The 21,178-nt window shown below is 46.5% G+C and overlaps 1 long non-coding RNA gene across 1 annotated transcript; it reads left to right on the top strand.

Moving 5' to 3' along the window:
* Window positions 1-1,737: 1,737 nt before the first annotated feature.
* Window positions 1,738-2,767, top strand: LOC139835262 (uncharacterized). The gene is made up of 4 exons (XR_011751048.1): window positions 1,738-1,901; window positions 1,979-2,024; window positions 2,109-2,228; window positions 2,408-2,767. It is a non-coding gene; the product is annotated as an uncharacterized lncRNA (long non-coding RNA).
* Window positions 2,768-21,178: the final 18,411 nt, after the last annotated feature.

Genomic DNA, 21,178 nt, shown 5'->3' with positions numbered 1-21,178 from the left:
GCATCATCAAGGAAGGGAGTATCCCCTCAAGCAAATGTTACTGTGCATTTCCCGTCTCCACATCTTCAACGGAGGCGTCGACCAAGGAAGCTGAAATCACAGATTTGGAAAGATTTCAGCCCTATATATGAACATGGAAAAGTTTCTCAAGGTCGCTGCAAGCATTGCAACGAAGTGTTTCTTGCCTCTCAGAGTTCAGGGACTAACCATATTCGTAGGCATCTAAAGAATTGTCTTGTGAGGAGTAGCATGCATGAGATGGTGGCAAAAATGCGTGCTTCTTCATCATCACCAAAATGCCTTGCCTTGGATGATTGGCACTACAGTCAAGAAGAGTCCAGGAAGCACCTTGCAAACATGATAGTTCAGCATGGGTTACCATTCTCGATTGTAGAATATAGTGGCTTTGTAAAGTTTGTGAAGAGCTTGAATCCTATGTTCACCATGGTTTCAAGAACAACTGTAAAAGATGATTGCATGGAGTCGTACAAAGAGCAAAGATCAATGTTACGGGAAATGTTGAAGAATTGTGGTGCTCGAGTCTCACTAACTGCGGACATGTGGACCTCCAACCAGAGGCTAGGATATTTATGTGTGACTTGTCATTTCATTGACAAGACATGGAAGATGCAGAAAAGAATACTTAGATTTTGTATGATGGAAACGCCACATAGTGGTTTTCGGATGTACAATGTCAAGTTAAAGAGTTTGCAGTATTGGAATATTGAAGATAAAATCTGCAGCATTACACTAGACAATGCATCGATCCAACGGCAAGATGATGGAGTATCTGAAAGAAAATTTGACGAAGAAACAAATGTTGGCTTGTGGAGGTGAACTTCTTCACATCCGATGTGCTGCTCATGTGCTCAATCTTATCGTGCAAGATGGTCTGTTTGTAATGAAAGGTCCCATCGATAAGATCAGAGCTAGTGTCAACTATGTGAGGAGTTCACAAACTCGAGAGCAGCTGTTTGATGACATAGTTAAGCAGTTGGGCATCATATGTGAGAAGGAACCCTCTATTGATGTTGCCACACGATGGAACTCGACATACCTTATGATCGAGTCATCTCTGCCTTACATGGAGGCATTTGACGAGTTGGTGAACCAAGATCGCCAAGTTAAGTATGCTCCTTCAGCTGAAGATTGGAAAATGGCTAAAGAGATCTGCTCACTATTGAAGGTCTTCTTCAAGCTACAAAAGTTGTTTCAGGTTCTAGCTATCCAACGGCCAACCGTTACTTTCATGAAATATGGAGCGTTAAAATGTTGTTGAAAAAACATGCAATGAGTAAAAACAAAGTGATTGCATCCATGGTGAGCAAGATGCAAAAAAAGTTTGACAAGTACTGGACTGAGTCATACTTGGCTAACTGCATACCTGTGATCCTCGATCCAAGATACAAGTTAGAACTCATTGAATTTCGCATCAAGCAAGCATTTGGAGATAAAGGTGGAGAACACCTAGAAAAGGTGGAAATGGTTCTCAATAGTCTCTTTGAAGAGTACTACAATAAGATGGGGGAATCTTTGCTGATCACTCAGAAGAGAATTTCATGTTGATGAGGTTGCGGATTGACAATCCATTAGCTGATTGGGAAGCCCATTTAAAAGTGAAGAAGAAACAAGCAACCAGTGAGCTCGATACATACCTGACCGGAGATCTTCACCCCCCGAAAAAAGATTTTGACATTTTGGAATGGTGGGAAATGCACAAAGATAAATTACCCAAATTCTATCTTGCATTGCTCGTGATGTCCTAGCCATTCAAGCATCGACCGTTGCATCAGAGTCTTCTTTTAGTGCCGGCGGGAGAATCATTAGTGATCACAGGACCAGGCTAAAGAGCGACACGGTTGAGGGGCTGTTATGCCTCCAAGATTGGCTAAATGCTAATGGTAAGTTATTCTACCGTTAAATAGTATAATAAAAATTTCAATTTTGTATCTGACTTGATGATCTTTCAATCTTGTAGACACTAAACCAACTAATAAAGATGCTTTGAGGAGGAAGTATACTTGGTAAGTTGGACAGGAGTTCTCCAAGATTAGCATCAAACCAATTAATGTTTGTCTTTGTCTCACCTACATCAAACTACCTAACAGGAGTTCCACCAAGCAAGCAAGTGCCACAAAGAAGGCCGCACTCGCTTGCGCTCCTTTGTGCCCTCCTCGTCGCCGCTCTCCTCCCGGCGTCGAGTAGCTCACTGTCTCCCTCGATCTCACGTGAGTGCTTCCTTTGCAAGTACCATATTTAGTGAGATATTATGAAAACTATTAATTTTGGAGGACCTGTGCATTTACTAGTACTACATTTAGTGAGATTTCTTGGTTGAGGACCTGTGCATGATAAGTCTGTCCAATTGATATTGCTCTCTACTCATTTACCAAATTATATTTTGTAGCTGATCAAGGATGAATCTGAATGCTCAAGGAAGTTGATGATTACTGTAGCGATTACTCTGTTACTCAGCTATTCAGAACAACATCGACGCTGCAATACAGCCACGGAACAGAACAACTTTCTATATTTAGCTATTGTCTATCTAACTTTGAATGGCTGATACTGAATGGTAATTCAGGCACATACTCAATGGCTGACGTGAGTCATATTGAAGAGTGTCATCTGACTTATGTCAAGATCTGAGCCTGTCATTTGGTTGTGCTATTTCTCTGTGAGTACTAGTTTGTATTTGATATGAGTGAAGTGCAACAAAATGGAAATATTGGGAAGAGTTTATTTTATTTTTTATAGTTTGTGCCAACTGAAGTATAATTTATGTGAATCATTTTGTGTATATACAAGTGTATGTACTGCAAGCTGTTGATCACTGTAGCTAGCGTGCAGAGCTACAGCTAAGCTAGCTAGTGTATACCTGATCTAGCTAGTGTAGCAACGTGTCCGTATTGTCCAGCGGACACCGCAGACAGCCGAACGTACTTCCACGGACTCCACGGACAGATAAATTCGCTTTCGTGGCTCAGTCAATGCACGCAACGGACTCTGTGGATGCGTCCGTCTGCATCCTGACCCCGACCCGCCGGTTCCCACGGAGGCGTGCAGCTGTGACTACGACGGTGTCGCCAGAGTAGATGGAGGTAGGGCTCGTACTCGTAGGGCCCTTTTCGACATTTTCTGACCGGGCTCCACCGTCTGATCATTCTCCTCCCTCCTCTCCTATCCAGTAGCCCGATTCCTGTGTGGTACCTTTCAGGAATCAGTGCCGCGCCGCGACATCGGAGCCAGGTGGGACCGACCACAAAGGGTCCACGATTCCACGTCCTCCCCTAGGTTCTCGGATAATTCTTGGTTGCACGCAGCCTACTCCACATTGTGTGAACACATCCCGTGAGTATAGCAAATGGAACCTTTGAGGAGGTGGTGTTTAATTTGGCTTAATCTATCTGCCATGAAAAACACATAAAATTTTTTTAACAAAATAATAATCTAAAAATATACTTTAAAACATAAAAAATTCTCAAAAGAAAATCGCTCATGTACATGCGGACATTCCATGTCAAGGTCGCACACAAAGTTTCGAGGAAAAAATATTTTTTATTGTCTAGTTAAAAGATAAAAAGTTTGTTAATAGTCATAGTCAAGCATCAAAAATAAGCTTTTTACACTGCCACATAGAATGAGTTTTTTCCCAATACTTTGTGCACGAACATAAAATGTCCAGATGTGATTTTCGAGTAAGTTTGAAATTTTGAAACATGTTAGCCCTAACATCTGTCATTTGCTTTTACGACCCTTCCTAGCATTGAACCGTACCTTCTGACCAGTGAGTACCACCATTCCGTTCATATCACCAGTTTTCCAAGATTAGAATTAGGGCATCTCCAGCGGTGCGACGTATTTTAATATCCGCGAGCGTCCGTTTACGTCGCGCTGTGGACGCTAAAATGATCGTTTTTGTCCGAGCGTCCGTTTGCGTCTGGGGGCAGCTCCAGCAGGGCGATGCATTTTTTTTCCTCTTCTCCATTTAAACATAGTTTCAAATATTACATTCTGAAACATGATTTTACACAAACTAACACATAGTTTGGAACATGGTTTACACAAACTAACACATAGTTTGAACCATGGTCGACACAAATATTATTATTTCAAATAGAAGCCAGTTGTGTTGATTTCCGTATGTTTGTTGCCAAGAAAGAACATTCGAGGGCACACCCAATCACCCAAACTGGAAAATGCAGCGGGAGGAGATGGTGCCCTTGTTGGTTCTACCGAGGAAGAACACACAGAGACCTCCACTACTGGCTTCGTCTGGCCCGTAGCCAGATTCGCTGCAAAGAAAGAACACTCTAAGTTCTAACTATCGGTGTCCGAGGCGCATTCGCCGGTGTGGTAGTGCCTGTGGCAGGCTGTTGTAGGGATTCGTAGCATAGAAAACAAAGATTTTCCTACCGCGAGAACGCAATCCAAGCCAAGATGCAATCTAGAAGACGGGAGCAACGAGGGGATGAACGAGACTAACCCTTGAAGATTTCCAAAGCCTACGAGAGGAGGCTCTCGTTGTTGCAGTAGACGATCACTTGCCGCTTTCAAAAGCGCGTAGAAGATCTTGACGGTGCCACAATCGGGCAGCACCTCCGTACTCGGTCACACGTTCGGTGTTGATGAAGACGACGTCCTTCTCCCCGTTCCGGCGGCAACAGAAGTAGTAGCTCCTCCTTGAATCCCGGCAGCACGACGGCGTGGTGGCGGTGTCGATGGAGATCTCCGGCGGAGCTTCGCTAAACGTTTGCGGGAGAGGTGGAGGAGGTGGGGCGGCTAGGGTTTGGGAGAGGGGTGGCCGGCCACTTAGGGGGTGCGGCCAAGCTATGGCTTGAGGTGTCCGGCCCCCTCCCCTTGTCCATCATTATATAGGTGGAATCCCCAAGAGTTGATCTACAAGTCTTCGAATAAGACCCCAACCCAAAACCTTCCATGTGTAGGGAAACCTACCCAAGGTGGGGTACCCACTTGAGGTGGGACTCCCACCCTTCCATGAGGGGGGTGGCCGGCCACCCTTGGTGGAGTCCACTCCGGACTCCACCCCTAGGGTTGGCCGGCCATGCTAGGGTGGAGTCCCTCCGGGACTCCGCCTTCCATAGTGATTTCTTCCGGACTTTTCTAGAACCTTCTAGAACCTTCCATAAATGCACCGGATCATTTTCAAACTTATAAAATGACTTCCTATATATGAATCTTATTCTCCAGGACCATTCGGAACTCCTCGTGATGTCCTGGATCCCATCCGAGACTCCGAACAAAACTTCGAACTCCATTCCATATATTCAATATCTACTAATATGACATCAAACCTTAAGTGTGTCACCCTACTTGCTCGCGAACTATGTAGATATGGTTGAGACCTCTCTCCGACCAATAACCAATAGCGGGATCTGGAGATCCATAATGGCTCCCACATATTCAACAATGACTTAGTGATCGAATGAACCATTCACATACGATACCGATTCCCTTTGTCACGCGATATTTTACTTGTCCGAGGTTTGATCATCGGTATCTCTATACCTTGTTCAACCTCGTCTCCTGACAAGTACTCTTTACTCGTACCGTGGTATGTGGTCTCTTATGAACCATTCATATGCTTGCAAGCTATTAGACGACATTCCACCGAGAGGGCCCAGAGTATATCTATCCGTCATCGGGATGGACAAATCGCACTGTTGATCCATATGCCTCAACTCATACTTTCCGGATACTTAATCCCACCTTTATAACCACCCATTTACGCAGTGGTGTTTGATGTAATCAAAGTACCTTTCCGGTATAAGTGATTTACATGATCTCATGGTCGAAAGGACTAGGTAACTATGTATCGAAAGCTTATAGCAAATAACTTAATGACGTGATCTTATGCTACGCTTAATTGGGTGTGTCCATTACATCATTCATATAACGACATAACCTTGTTATTAATAACATCCAATGTTCATGATCATGAAACTATGATCATCTATTAATCAACAAGCTAGTTAAGAGGCTTACTAGGGACTCATTGTTGTTTACATAACACACATGTATCAATGTTTCGGTTAATAAAATTATAGCATGGTATATAAACATTTATCATAAACACAAAGATATATAATAACCACTTTTATTATTGCCTCTTGGGCATATCTCCAATAGCTGTGTCGTCGAACACCATGACGATCATCTCGCTGTCCCCCTCTTAGAGGAAGGTGAGCTGAAGCCGGGCTCGAGCGCGAGGTCACGGCGAACTTGTCCCACCCCGTGTGTGTACATCTTGCCCCGCCCGTCGAACAGACCTCCACGGGCCGGCCGGGCAGGTTGCACCGGCCTCCCGTAGCTGCAAATGCGCCGGCTCGACGCCATCGCCGAACTCGGCAAACTTGTCCGGGAGCCGCTTGATGCCGAGTGGGTCGTCGTCGATGCGGAGGAGGAACTCGAAGCAGCAGTCATCTTGCGAAGACGAGGAGGGCGCAGGCGACGGCGAGCGTGTGGCCGTTGCTGCTCCACCACGGCGGCCCTTCCCCGGCTCCCCGGGGCGCCAGGGCCGTGGCCTCGACCGCCTCGCCGACCACCAGACCGGCCATGGACTTCCCGCGGGCCTGGATGCGTCGCAGAACAGCCTAGGCGGCAACGGTCGAGCTTTGTGGCGGCTAGGGTTTCTTTGGAGGAGCGGATGAGGAAGAAGAACGTGCGCCCCTTTATATAGGCGGGATGCATGCGGTGGCCGCGGACGCGTGGCGTCGCCATTAACGCGGTTGGCGGAGGTGGGCTGCGGCCGCTCGGCAGTCGAGGCATCGCTATTAACGTGGCACAGGCTGCCGAAGCGACGCAGCGGCGCAGTCACTGGCTCGTTTGAGAAGACGCATCGACACAGAGTTGCTGCAAGGCGGGCCCGACGAAACGTCCGCTAGACACGAGCGGACACTTTCCGGACGTCCGCGGAAACGCATCCGAGACGCATATTTGGACCAGATTTGCGTCTGCGGACGGCCGATCACTTTGTGTCGTCCCGTTGGAGGAGATCTAAACGCATTTCCGATCACGGCGGATGAAAACGGTCGCTCTTAGCAGCACTCCTGGACTACAAGCTGAAACGCAATCCCAACTCTCCGACAACCACTGGTAGAGCAAGGCCAATAAAGGAAGGAAGTAGCAATCCTGTCACGCCGCGATGTAATCGTCTTGTTCTAGACAAGCAGCCACCCGCACACGGATGTGTATACAAAACACACGGGACCAGGAAAATACAACGATTTGCATCAGCGAGTAGTGACAAAGTTGCTTGGTCGTATGCATCATCACCTTCACACCACCATCACTCTTTGTTCGCCGATCCCTTTCTTGCACGGTCACCGTCACGTACCGTTTATCCTATCTACTGCTCTACATCACCATTTCATTATGTCTACTGCTACCAGAAGATACTGCTGGGAATGCGAACAGGATATGCTTCCTGGTTTTATTATTTTTTCAAGCCCGTAACAGCATGTGCTTACTTCACTGCATACGTATGTACGTGCCGTCCGGTTCATGGTTCATGTCTACGAGTAGACGTAAACCTACTATTGCTTGGACAACAAGTAGTACTAGGCCGTCCGCAGCAGCTAACTAGTCGTACGAAGCTGCTGCTCTTCAACACGTACTCCGTAGAAGGAACTAGGTAGTCGTTGGAAGTTGGTCTTCAACACGTACATATACATTGGGAACCACGCCTACAAGAAGTACGTCGGATCCGACTAGCCTTTGAGATCAATCGCTACGCAGCATCCCATATCTTGCACGTCTCTAGGTTGGCAGGTGCATCAATTGGATCGACGTGCTGCCATTTTCAAAACTAGTACCACTGTGGCACTGTATGTCGTCCTTTTTCCAGTTTCTCCAAGGAAAAATGTGCGTCCTCCACCGAGTCACGATTAAGCAATTAATGCCCTTAAGGGAATCTCCAAGCATTTCCAAGCATTTCGGCCGGCTACGCGTGTCTATTTGCGTCGGACCGTCGACATGAAAAATAATTGTTTTAACTGTGTGTTCGCTCGGGTCTAGATATATTTCCAACGGGAACAATCCATATCGTTTTTCAATATTTTTTTCATACTAGCTAAAATGCATAAAGTGTACATACGGAAAACAAGAAGGAAGAACAAGGCCCTAAACTACTTGTTGCCCCTTGGGGCGGTTGACGGCTCGGTTCCATCATTGCCTCCGCCCCGCCCCTCCTCCTCAGCTTCTCCGCCGCCCATTGCTCCATCCGTCGTGCAGCCGTCAGAGCTCGGTGGGCCGCCACACCCTCCAGCAGCCGCTGTCGCCGCGTATCGTTGGCGGCATCCTCGGCCTTCTTGAGCGTCCTGAAGGACTCGACAAAAGCTATAGCCGGGCATAGTTCGGGCCAGGCCTAACTAAGCCTGACGCAAAACATCCAGGCCCAGGCCTGGCCCGGCCCGACCGTCGGGCCTAGAATTTTGGCCCAAGCTCGGCCCAACACAATAAATATCCATCGGGCTTCGGGCCTCGGGCCGGGCCTCTTCCTTATTTGGCACATTTCTCAAGCTCGGGCCCGGCCCAGCGCAACCATCAGGCCTAAATCTTCGGCCCAGGCCCGGCCCACAGGCATGCTCGGCCGGCCCAAGCCTGAAATTTTGGGCCGGTCCGGCCGGGCTTCCCATGGCCAGGTATAACTAAGGCCATCCGCTCCGTCGCCTTCTCCTGCGGGTCGTCATTGTCGGACTCCTCCTCTCGCGGCCACCGCCTCCCCTACGGCATACTTACTTTGCGTCGAACGCCGCGTGGATCGCCCGCTCCTCCTCCTCTCCTTCCTCGCTCCGCGTCGCCCATGAACTTCGCGTCCATGAGTCGATGATGTTGTCCACGCTATCTTCGTTCTCCTCATCGGAGCTCGACCGGGGAGGTGGAGGCGCAGAGCATGGCCACGTCCGACGATGCTCATGGCAAAGGCCGAGGGCAAAGCGAGGCGACGCTACGGTGGAGGTTGTACAACGACTAGGGTTTATGTGGAGGAGATGAGATGGGACAGCCGAGCGCGCGCCTCTTTATATACGTCGAAGGCGGCCGAGGGACGTGCCACGCGTGGCATCACCATTAACTTCATTGGCAGAGATGGGCGTCACCCGTTCAAAGAACAAGGCATCACCATTAACATGGCACAGACTGCTAAAGCGGCGTCTCATCTCCAGTACTGACGCTGCTTGGAAAACGCATCGAGCGAAGGTCACCGTAGGCGAGACTAAATGTCCGCCCAGACACGAGCAGTCACGAGGCACGACCGCTCAGCGCCGCGGAGACGCATCCAAGACGCATAATCAGACCGCGTTTGCGTCTCCATTGATTGCCAGATCACTATGCGTCTGGCCGCTATGCCTAGTTTCAGATGCGCCGGTCGCAACGGTTGTCGCCTCATTAGAGAAGCGCTAAGAAAACAGCGAGCAAGCTAGTGAGATTGATGGACAAGGAGGAAAGAGGCTGACCGTGGAGGTGGTCCGAACACGCCACTCCACGCGCGGGTCATCGTCGACGCCAACACCGGCATGATCATGCCTGGCCGGAAGAGCGCACGGTACTGTGATAGAACGCCGATCGACCTCATGGAGACCTTGCGTTGCTTTCGCCGTGATATACGGACACGCCACTTGCAGTTCAGCGTTTAGCGTTGTGGTTTAGAGAGGTCGCGGCTTGGTGATTGATGAGTAACGTACTTGTCTTATCGAGCGAAACGGGGATAGAATAGATAGATAGATGGTACACATTCACGCCAACATGTCATGTTCATCGAGCAATCTGCTGAGTGCTGACATAGACTCGTATAATAATGAACAATCCCAAGTTTAGGTTTTTAGCTTCAAATCCACGTGATCTGGCAGCGCCGCGGGCGGAGGAGTACATCAGGATGCAAGCGAGTGCGACGACGCATTGGACCTGTACAGTTTCGCCTGCCGGGCAAAGCGCCACGCCCAGCCACTTTTAATTACTTCCCTCGCCCGATGATGATGATCCCCACTGGCTCCGGTGGGTGAGGAACAGCAGCACAGAGACGGACGTGGTTCACCGTGGCAAACCCACTGGGCACGCACCGCGGCACCAGCGTTCGTGATCAGTGCATGTGTATAGCTTTTCCATGCATGCCCTGGTCGAGCAGGCACTGCGATCTTTCGTCAGACGCGCTAGCGATCCGCTCCTTCCCGTCGGAGACCACAACAGCTGCATAGAATACCCGGCATTTTATCCCATGCGAGCGAGCATGTGCCCGGTGTAGTTGCGTGCGTCTTTCCTCTCGGCATCCCTAGCTCGGCGTGCCTGCACTCGGGTTGATTCCACTGTCTTTCTTCTGCCGGCTGACCTGGTGCTATAGTGTAGCTTTGATGCTCACACCTCGGTCCATAGATGTCCCATGCCTGTATCGTCCCGTCCAATCATCCATAGATCAACCACATGCGTGCCTCCGCAAGGGAGCATCACGATGCAGTGCCTGGGCATCATGCATATAGCAAAGAAGATATCCATCTGTGCGTGATTGGTGCAAGTGCCATGACTAGTGTTAGACTATACCTTGTGTATATTAGGATAGAGATATGTTATAAAAGCGACAAGCAAATAACGAAGAACGAAACAAGAACACACGCAGGGGACACAAGATTTAACGTGGAAAACCCCTTCAAACACAGAAGGGGAAAAAACCACGGGCGCCAAAAGCAAAACTTCACTATATCGGGAGGTGTTTACAAACGCCGTGGGTTATCTTATAATCTAATAAACCCTAGCCGGCGGCTTACAATATATATATATAGGCGGTGCCACCGATCGGTACTTTACCGGGGGGGGCGGCCGCCCCCCGCACCCCCCTTCGCAAGCGTCCCTGCAGGGCACGACGTATGGGCTAACTTCTGACTCCGCTATGCTTCGGCCCAAGCCTCCGGCGACGGGCCTCGCTCCGCTCGTCAGAAGTTAGCTTCCCTTTAGTATATGAATTTGGATCACAATACAACAAACTCCACCTTGAGACAAATTCCATCTTGTAGCATGAACTTCAACAATCTCCTCAACAACAAAGGAAAAACACTTGTCGGCGCCAACAGCCACCCACTTGGGCTAAACAATATACCAACCAAGCTCGTGCAAAGCTCGAACTTGGAAACAGAACCGGCTTTGTCATCATATCGCCAGGATTATCATGAGTACTTATCTTGCATACCTTCAGTTTACCTTGAGCAACAATGTCGCGAATATAATGGTACTTGATATCAATGTGCTTTGTCCTCTCATGAAACATTTGATCTTTAGTAAGGTATATTGCACTTTGACTGTCAGAAAACAAGTTAATGCAAGAATCATCTCCACAAAGCTCAGCATACAAACCTTTCAACCAAACATACTCTTTTCCAGCTTCATTAATTGCTATATATTCTGCTTCGGTTGTAGATTGGGCAACAACGGATTATAACGTTGCTTTCCAACTCACAGCACATCCACCAACAGTGAACACATAACCTGTGAGGGATCTTCTCTTATCCAAATCGGCAGCAAAATCTGAATCCACATAGCCTACGAGTCCCTCACCGGTCTTGCCAAACTTCAAGCAAGCTTTGGATGTGCCACGAAGGTACCTGAAAATCCACTGAACAGCTTTCCAATGTTCTTTACTAGGATCAGCAAGGTATCGACTGACCAAACTCATAGCATATGATAAATCAGGACGAGGACAAATCATGGCATACATCAAGGAACCAACAGCACTAGAATATGGAACTCGAGACATGTACTCAATATCTTCATCAGTACTAGGACATTGCAATGCTGACAATTTGAAGTGAGAAGCAATTGGTGTACTAACAGACTTTGCATCATGCATATTAAAACGATGAAGAACTTTCTGAATGTAATTTTGCTGACTAAGAAATAACACACTAGATTTTCTATCTCTTGTAATTTCCATACCTAGTATTTTCTTAGCAGCACCAAGATCCTTCATCTCAAACTCACTACTTAACTGTGACTTTAAAGTGGTGATCTCTTTCTTGCTCTTGGCAGTAATCAACATATCATCAACATATAACAGCAAGTATATTGGTGATCCATTAACAAACTTGATATAGACACAACTATCATACTTAGATCTCTTAAACTCATGTGCAAGCATAAATGAATCAAACCTTTTGTACCACTGTCTTGGAGACTGTTTCAGACCATAAAGGGACCTCTTTAACTTGCAAACAAGATCCTCCTTACTGTGCACAACAAAACCTTCAGGTTGGTCCATGTATATCTCCTCCTCAAGCTCACCATGCAGAAAAGCAGTCTTTACATCTAGCTGCTCAAGCTCAAGATCACGCATAGCCACAATACCAAAGAATGCACGAATAGAACTATGCTTCACAACCAGAGAGAAAACATCATTATAATCAATACCTGGAATTTGGCTGAAACCTTTTGCTACTAACCTTGCCTTATACCTCGGAGGTTCATTAGGAGACAAACCTTCCTTTCTTTTAAATATCCACTTACAGCAGACAACCTTCTTTTGTTTAGGCAATGTCACAACATCCCATGTGCCATTCTTGTCAACTGACTGCATCTCCTCTTGCATAGCAGAAATCCACTTCACGCGGTCAACGGATGCAACAGCCTCAGTATATGTACCAGGTTCAGTATCATGCTCCACCTGTTCAGCACAACTCAAAGCATGGTGAACAAGATTACACTCTTCAGTTAAACGAGGACGTGGACCTTTGTTACGCCTCGGTCTATCAGCAGCAATTGAACTATTTGTTTGCTGCAAAACAGGTGGTGAGTGCTGAACAACAGTATTATCATTTTCAGCAATTTCATTTTCTTTCTCCTCCACGTGCTCCACCCGCACGCTGATCCTCTCGTTGCTCATCATCGTAACTATCGTAAAAATCAACAAAGATCAAGAATATCCGTAGATGAACTCTTATAAAACATGACAGCCTCATTAAAGACTACATTCTGCTAAGCAAAACTTTCTTAGTTTCAGGATTCCATAACTTGTATGCCTTAACTCGAACCATAACCAAGAAACACACACTTAACAGCCCTAGGCTCTAGCTTTCCATTATCAACATGAGCATAGGCAGTGCAACCGAAAACTCTCAACTGTGAATAATCAGCAGGTGAACCAGATCATACCTCAATAGGAGTTCTCTTATTAAGCGGAATACAAGGTGACCTGTTTATCAAGTAACAGGCGGTGGAGGCTGCTTCAGCCCAGAAACGTCTATGCATACCAGCATTGGACAACATGCAGCGAGCCTTGGAGATGATGGTTCTGTTCATCCTCTCCGCCACACCATTCTGCTGAGGAGTATATGGGATGGTGTGGTGCCTGACAATGCCTTCGTCGCTGCAATAATCATTGAAAACAGTAGAACAAAACTCCATACCATTGTCAAGATTTAAGCAATTTAACTTTCTTTTCTGTTTGCTTCTCTACCATAACTTTCCACTTTCTAAAAGCATCAAACACATCAGATTTATGTTTTAGAAAGAAATGCCACACTTTTTTGGAGTAATCATCTATGATAGTAAGCATGTAATTTGCACCACCAAGAGAAGTCTTGCGGGAAGGTCCCCACACATCAGCATGCACATAATCTAGTATCCCTTTAGTGGTATGAACGGAAGCATTGAATTTAACTCTTTTATGCTTACCAAAAATGCAGTGCTCACAGAACTCAAACTTACTCAAATGGCAGCCATCTAGCAGGTCTCTCCTGTGCAATTCTGCCATGCCATATTCACTCATATGTCCAAGTCGCATATGCCATGATTAGTTTTACCAGATTCATCAGGAATAACAGTAGCAGCAATACCAGACAAAGTACTACCTCTAAGAACATATAACTTTGCAGAATTCATATCACCAATCATGTGAACGAGAGAACCTTTTGATACCTTCAGAACTCCGCGAGAACCGGAGTGTTTGTACCCGTCAACATCAAGGGTACTGAGAGAGATCAGATTTCTGGCCATGCTGTATTTGTCTCACATCTGTCAGAGTGCGTGTCATGCCATCATGCATCTTGATCTGAACGGAGCCAATGCCCACGATCTCACGTGGGTTGTTATCTCCCATACGCACAACATATCCACTCTGCACACACTCATAAGAACTGAACCAGTCTTTGTTACAGCAAATATGAAACGAACATGCAGAATCAAGGATCCACTCATCATTACCAGAAAAACAATCAGCAAACACAACTAGGCAATCGCCATCAGAATTATCACTGGAAATAACAGCATCCTTACCATCACCCTCAGATTTGTTTTTCGGTTGGTAAGTACCGTTTCTCTTTGTTACGCAACTTCCAGCAATCATCAATATTGTGGCTAGTTTTCTTACAGGTACTTTGCAGAACTTACCATCTCGTCCCTTGGACTTTGAGCGACCTCTGTCGGTCTTGCTCTTATCTCGCTTGTAGTTGTTGTAGTTGTTGTTTCTGTTCTCGGTCCTGCCTCGAACTCGTAGTGCTTCTCGCTTAGATGACGAACCCTCCGCTCGCACCATAGATTTCATCTTTTCCCTCTGTTGGAGGGCCTCATAAACTTCGGCAAGGGTTAGTTCATCACGACTGTATAACAAGGTGTCTCGAAAATTCGCAAAAGAATTAGGCAACGAGACTAACAGTATAAGAGCTAGATCCTCATCATCATATTTTACCTCCATGGATAGCAAATCAGAAACGATCTCTTTAAAGATCGATATGTGATTCATCATTGACGCACCTTCTTGCAGCTTGTGCGAGAACAACTTCATCTTCACGTGCATCTTACTGATTAGATCTTTGGACATGCAGATCGATTCCAGTTTCAACCACAGCGCCGCTGCGGATTTCTCAGCCAGCACTTCCTGCAAGATATTGTTGGATAGATGAAGCTGAATTAATGAAAAAGCCTTACGGTCTTTCCTCTTTTCATCGTCGGTCCAGGTCGTGGCATCTTTCTTGCCAAAACCATCAAGAGCTTCATCCAGATCAGAAGATTGGGTAAGTATCGCCCTCATCTTCACTTGCCACAGAGAAAATCTCGCGGTGTAATCCAGCTGCGGTAGATCGAACTTCAAGGAAGACATGTCGCAAAACCCTAGATTGAAACACGGGCTCTGATACCACTTGTTATAAAAGCGACCAGCAAATAACGAAGAACGAAACAAGAACACACGCAGGGGACACAAGATTTAACGTGGAAAACCCCTTCCAACACGAGAAGGAAAAAACCACGGGCGCTAGCCAGCAAAACTTCACTATATCGGGAGGTGTTTACAAACGCCGTGGGTTATCTTATAATCTGATAAACCCTAGCCGGCGGCTTACAAGATGTATATATAGGCGGTGCCAACGATCCGTACCGTACCGCTCGTCAGAAGTTAGCCTCCCTTTAGTATATGAATTTGGATCACAATACAACAAGATAGACTATGATTGGTACCATCTTTGTATTCTAAGTCTACCACTCCTATGTACCTCTATATATACCCCAAAGGGTCATGGCAACACAATATTCTGGGATTCTATATTTCCAATATGGTATAAGACTAAGAGCGGTTAGCCTTGCGGCGCCGATCCTAGGTTCCCTACCACTTTCGCATCACGTCGCCCTCGGGGAGATCGCTCATCGGGGCGTCGCACCCGATCTTGATCAAAGATCAGATCGGTTCTTTAGTTTAGATCCTAGATCACATTCGAGTTCATAGATTAGATCCAATTTTCAAAAAATTCCAATTCCTACTTTTCTCTAGATCCAATTCGTTTCGTAGATCAAATTAGACACCAAATAAATCCCTAGATCCCAATTCTCATCCAATGGAGAAGGAGGGCGGTGTGCTTGTGTGCTTGGACGAGAAGTGCATCGGGCCTGCCGATCGAGCCAGCAAGCAGTCGCACGCACGGACGGCAACGAGCCCTACATGCAGCTCGGGCACAACCTGCCCCGATCCAATCTACGTGCGGCGACAAGCGATAAAAATCGAAGACTTCCGGGAGCCAGCTCGCGATCTGATCCGTGCGGCGGCGCACCACACTGTCGTGCGGTTTGCTCAAGGCCGGCACCACCAAGGCAAAAACGTCGCCGACTTTCCGAGCCGACCAGCTGCACCGATCTACATCAATACATCTATGTGATCATCACCGGCATCCCCATGCCGGCGTACATGCGCGTTTCCACAGGTGCGCCAACACATCGTCTACGTCGCCGACCATCTACACCAACATCGCCGATCCGAACAACTATGTCAAGCTGTACGGCTACACCAAGATCTACGTCGAGTTCTACATCGCCAAGGTCTACATCAACATGGTATCCATGACATCCTCGTCAACACTGCCGTCGCCGCCTACGACACAAAAACCCCGCCGCCGTCGCAGAACCGTTGCCGCCGCCGCGCTACGACAAAAACCCGCCGCCGCCGCGCTACGATAAAAACCCGTTGCCGCCGCAGACCCGCTGCCGCCGCCGCGCTACGACAAAACCCGCCGCCGCGCTATGACAAAAACCCGCCGCCGCGCAAAACATAAAACCCTACGACCAAAAACGCGCAATTTTTTGCGCCTTCGGCGAATACGGCTACACCATATACGACGACTACAACATCTACCACATCTCGACCACAGCTACATCATGCTCGGCTATCTCGACATCGACATCAACAAAACGTCTACGACAACTCAAGAACTCCAGTCAACAGCGTCCGCGTCGTCACTTGAAAAACGCCCACGACACTCCCGCTGTGGCTGCGGGAGGGAAGAGAAGGAACCAGAAGGGGGACGCCGGTGATGACAAGGAGGAGAAGCGACGGGAGCGCATGACTTCTCCAGTCGCAAGCGTCCGCTTCACTCCCGCTACGACTGAGGGGGGATGTTAGACTATACGTGTTTACATTAGGATAGAGATAGACTAGGATTGGTACCATCTTCTCCTCCAAGTCTACCTCCCCTATTTACCTCTATATATACCCCCAAAGGATCATGGCAATACAACAATTCTAGGGTTCCAATATTTCCAATAACTAGAAGGTGATGTTAGATAAGTTTTTAATGAGTTTAATTATCGATGCAAGGTTTTTCAAGTTATTTTTGCCAGAATCGTGGGAGCGGTGTTTTGGCACATACCTTTATTTTAAAATGCATGTCACACTCGTTTTGAAATTTTAAAAAATGAAACGAAAATTTTGCACTACATCTTCACGTGCTACGTGCTCACAAAGTCATTACATGAAAAATCGACTTATTGTGTGACATGTGTAAACAGTCAAATTCAATGCTTAAAATAAAGCTTTTTAGAATATTTATTTTCTCTTTTTTTACATAGATTACAAAATGTAAAGGTTCGGAAAACTTGACGAACACGCATATATTATGGATATGTACATGTATAATTTTTAGCTAATTTTTTCGGTATTTCGAAATATTATTTGTAGGTAGAGGGAGCATATGCACCCGAGAGCTAAACTGAATAACCGCATAATCGTTGGCGCGTCCATTTCGGCTAATGAAAGAAACGGCAATAAACACTTCTCCTAATAACTGCACACGGCGAATGGAGCCGCAGAATCAGCAACAATCGCACCTGCTTCCAAGCAAGCAAGCAGCACGCCATGCCCGCACGTCAGCAGTAGAAGCATGCATGCATCACTGCTCATGGCGGAAGGAAGCCGTCAATGGCGACTATTGCATGACAGGACAGCCCAGCATGCATGCAGTTACCCTTTCTTCCTTCCCACGGCCACTGCTACTCTGCGACTGCTAGTAGTACTGGTAATATTTTAATGTCTCTGTAACAGATTACAATGTCTCTGCTGTTGGCTGCAGGTGCATGGTCTGACCAAGGCTGAGTGTTCCCCATAATCCTGGGCCCTGCTGCACGCTGACAATCACGGAAAAGGTAAAAAGCTGGACAGGATATGCCCACACTGACCTACGAGTACTCGTACAGAGAGAGAAGAGGGATGCACTATTGGTACCTGCACCAAATGGTACCCTCAAAGGCTCAAACAAAGCACACCCATCAGTGCAGTGCATGCATCTCGCGTCGAACTACCAATTCAAAGGGGCCTAGTGAGAGAAGAGGGGTGTGCAGTGCCCCCATAATTTGGCACATATTTGAAGGAAAAAAATTCTGAGAGAGGTTAGAGCAACTCTAACCGAGCCTGTATTTCTTCGAACCGAAAACGCGGAGTTTAATCTCCTAAACTGTTCAGTTTAGATGGTTTTAGTCACGTGTAGATTAGAAACCGAACTCGCGAACTGAAAAACCGACAAACAAACATCGCAGGAAAATGTGATGCGATGATCTTGCGAAATTCAACCCATTCTTGCTTCAATCAAACTAGATTCGAAGATAATTTACATAAACTATCCAAAATACTTGATTAACCCTACCGCGCTCGTTAATTTAAATACTTAAACTACTAGATTAGGCCCCGGATTGTCACCGGGAAAGTTCTTGCGGCGGAGGGGGTTTTTCCGCGCCGGCGACTCATATGCGACGACGAGCGACCACCGCGAACGCCGCCACCTCCGCCAAGCTCCCGCAGGTGAGAGGCGGCCCATCTACGTCTGCAGCTGCTGCCGCCATCGCCGCGCAGGAAAGCGCCGGCAGCGGCGGGCTGCACGAGGCCGGCGGGCGCCTCGGCTTCTCCTTCGCGCACCTCCTCGCGCTGTCTAGCACGCGAAAGCACGCGGCCACTTCGGTGCCGCCCGCTTCCAAGCGCCGTTGGAGCATGCCCGCCTCGCACGGTCCGCCTCCGACTTGTTAGCCTCCGCATGCAATGAGTATGAACTCTACTCATGCATCCAGCCACCATAAACCAAAGTTTTTCAATTGTGTCCACCATATCTACCTAGTAGCATTATTGTTGTTCCAAGTATATTTATTATGATTTTATTTATCTTTCAAATTAAATTTTGTCATAAGAAAATCAGTCAAGATAAAGTTCTTACGAACTTGATGGCACATTTACTATATTGCACTTAATAAACTTGATCATTGTGACTATCTTATGAAGTTTATACGTTTGCAAATTGCAAGTTGGGAGTTAGCATAACCATGCTTTCATGGGAAACGCTTTCAACATAGCACTTATTCATATTTAGTTGATGTCATGTTCTTTTGTTTATGGATGCCTAGCGGTGCAAAATAAAGGGAAAACTTCTAAGTCCATGGAGTTTGTATAAGATTTAGAGAAACGCATTTAGCCACTAATCTAAGCCATGCATCATTCATGGTGGAAATGACCATAGTGTGCATTCTATGAAGCATTTTCAATAAAGAAGCTATACCCATAGTAAATAAAAAATTGCTGAGATGCTCATTGTCTGCTTGTCTTGTCATTTTGGCATGGGATTGCTCCTACAAGAGTACTTCCATATCGTCGAGCAAGAGGTACTCATTGGTGGTTCTCAATGATACATGTATACTTACAATGACAAGAACTTATTTGGGACCTAAGTTGAGTACCATGAGGCTTAGGTACTCGTATTCAACGGGCATGAGATTTTCAACTTGTGATTTGTTAAGCATATAGCTCATATTTGCCTCACATTAACTTTAACCATTCAAGATGCTTATGATAGGGGCAATGAGATCTCAAAGCTAATGAGTACCATACTTTTTTGGAGGTTTATAAAACTTGTTTATCTTGCTTACTCTACAAAAAGTCTCTCTTTTACTTTTATGTTGAGTCTTCATCTTCTACTGTATGCTCCAATTAAGAGAGCTTAGTTTTCATTCTTAGTTCAATGTGCATAGTCCCAAAATTATTATTGATTGATTCATGATTGTGTTATTTCTTATTCTTAAATTACTTGTATCTAGTCACCCTTTGAACTTTAAAGGTGTCGTAGCATTTATGTTTTGCTACTTCATAAAGGACATTTTGAGTACCACTTTGTCATGTTTTCTCTATGCTCGTAAAAAACAGTTACTTTCAGTGCACTATTATTCATGATCCTTTGTTTGAGTTACTTTTCATATTATAACATAGTTGCTAAGTCCTATTGTTAGAGTTATATCTATCATGCCTATATTTAGAGTACTTTGATCTCATCTCACAATGCTTTACAATAACTTAACAAGACTGTGTTGGCATCATGTCACCTCAAACATTCTTTTGTTATCACTTAACTACTCGAGGACGAGCAGGAGTTAACGGGATGTTGATACGTCTCAAATGTATCTATAATTTTTGATGCTTCATGCTTATTTTACATCAATTCATATATGTTTTGCTCATGCTTCATTGCACTTTTATACATTTTCCGTTACTAACCTATCAGCAAGATACCATAGTGTCAGTTCCCTGTTTTCTACTGTTTTGTATTTCAGAAAAGTTGTACAGGAAATATTCTCGAAATTGGACGAACTAAAAGCCGAATTCAATAACGAAGACAGAGTTCAGAGGGGAGTCGAAGAGGGGCAACAGGGCGGAAACACCATCCCTAGGCATCGCCTAGCCCTGGCCCGCACCTAGGGGTGGTGTGGCCACCCTGGACTCCACCGACATCGCCCCTCCACCTATTTATTCACGATCTCGGGAAAACCCTGAACACCCGACCCTCCATCCACGAAAAGTTCCATCGCGGCCGCCATTGCAGACCCTAGCTCGGGAGGGTTCTGAAGCTCTTCTCGGCATTCTGCCAGAGGGGGAAATCATCGCCGGTGATATAGGCATCCCCAATGGGCCTGTCAAATATGGTACTCGGGGTTTACTGAAGGCCCACGACCCGAAGTTTATGAAGCCCGGATGCCCAATTAAGAGATAGTTTGGAAAGATAGAGTTGTAATAGGAATAATGACTTATAACTATTACGGGACGAACTCAAAGAGTCTCCCGGACTTTGTAACTTGTACATCACGAAACCCTCGGCTCTGCCTCCTATATAAGGGAGAGTCGAGAGAGAAAGAGAGGATCGATTTCATTGTCAACACAACCCTAGGTTTCTAGCAGTTGAGTACTTTTCCGGCTGAACCCTCGACATCTACTTGCCCTCTACTTCTTACGAAAACCCTATTATACTATCTGTAGGCATTGACGATTCGATACCTTGTCAATTGGCACCGACCGTGGGGATTAGAGGCGATAAGGAGCTGATCTCGATGGCACGCTCAACATCGTCAACATCTTCGGTGGCAAGCAACGCGATGGACAGAGGTAAAC

The sequence above is a fragment of the Lolium perenne genome, chromosome 2 (assembly GCF_019359855.2).
Source record: "Lolium perenne isolate Kyuss_39 chromosome 2, Kyuss_2.0, whole genome shotgun sequence".
Taxonomy (NCBI): Eukaryota; Viridiplantae; Streptophyta; class Magnoliopsida; order Poales; family Poaceae; genus Lolium; species Lolium perenne.
Note: the sequence above shows the minus strand (reverse complement) of the source record. Positions and strands in the feature narration are given on the sequence as shown.